Consider the following 1,521-nt stretch of genomic DNA (forward strand, 5'->3'; position numbering starts at 1 on the left):
AGCTGCAAGGGATAAGCGATGTGGCGAGTCTCATAGCGCTATACTTGGAAGGGAGCGCCCTGACCCTGTATTTAGAAATGAATGAGGAAGAGAGGTTAAGTGCGGAGAAGATAAGGAAGGCCACCAGTTCCTACATCGACGACATTTTGGTTGACGAGACTGTAGTACCAGCCACCGAACTAGTGAGACACCTGGAGAGGTTCGGGCTGATTGCGAAGCCGCCAGAGTCGATGGTGGGGGAGCTGCGCTGGGGCTGAAACTACAAAAAGATAGATCGGGTGAGCTGGTGTTCCGGAGAGAAAACGAGATCCCAGAGCTGAGTTCCAGCGTCAGCAGGAGAGAGTTGTTCTTGGTTTGTGAGAAGTTGGTTGGACACTACCCGATCGCTGGATGGCTGCGCACAGCGTGCAGTTACACCAAGAGACGAGCAGAGGGGGAGAGTTGGGGGTGACAAGGTGGGAGAGGCGACGGTAGCGATGATGTGGGAAATTCTAGAGAGGACGAGAGTGGAAGACCCGGTTAGGGGAAACTGGTATGTGCCCAAGACGAAATGCGGGACGGTTTGGTGTGATGCTAGCAGTATAGCGATAGGGGTTGTGCTGGAGATTGAAGGTGCTGAGGTGGAGGATGCGGCCTGGCTACGGAAAGCGGACGACTTCAACCACATCAATGTCGCCGAACTAGACGCGGTGCTGAAAGGGGTGGACTTGGTCCTGAGATGGGGGCTGCGCTCGATCGAAATCCGGACGGATTCGGCCACCGTGGTCGGCTGGGTAGTAACAGTGATTACCAGCGAGAAGAGAGTCCGGACGAAAGGTGGCGCGGAGATGTTGGTGAAACGCCGCCTAGGAGTTCTAGGAGAGCTGATCGCCGAGTTCGGACTGAAGCTGAAAGTGGTTTTCGTGCCTTCGGAGAGAAACAGGGCAGACGCACTGACCAGGGTGAAAAGGGTGTGGCTGGAGGTACCGGAGGAAGCAAGGAAAGGGATAGTGGCAGCGCGTCTGCTGGGTGACTCCGAACTGAGGGAGCTACATGCTATGCACCACTTGGTGGTGGATAGGACCCTGTATCTAGCGAAGACGATTGATGCTGACGTCACTAGGAGAAACGTCAAGAAAGTGGTCGGAAACTGGACAGCTGCCAGTCCATTGACCCCGCCCCGGGTGGGCATGAGCAAGGGAACCTCTCAGTAGAGTGCAACTGGAGGAGACTAGCTGTGGATGTGACGCACTACCGTCAGGGAATGTATCTCAGCATGGTCGACTGCGGGCCGGGCCGGTTGGCCATTTAGAGGGAGTTGAGGACAGGCATTGCTGATGAGATTGCCCGCATTTTGAACGAGATATTCTTGGAGAGGGGTCCCGTGGAAGAACTGCTAATGGACAACGGGGCAGCGTTTCGTTCGGAAGCGTTGGGGGAGATGCTCGAACGGTGGAAGGTGCGACGATTGTTCAGAGTGGCGTATAGGCCGAGCGGCAACGGAATCGTTGAGAGGCACCATCGGACGACCAAGGCCATGGC

Source organism: Octopus bimaculoides, chromosome 16 (assembly GCF_001194135.2).
Source record: "Octopus bimaculoides isolate UCB-OBI-ISO-001 chromosome 16, ASM119413v2, whole genome shotgun sequence".
In the NCBI taxonomy this organism is placed as follows: domain Eukaryota; kingdom Metazoa; phylum Mollusca; class Cephalopoda; order Octopoda; family Octopodidae; genus Octopus; species Octopus bimaculoides.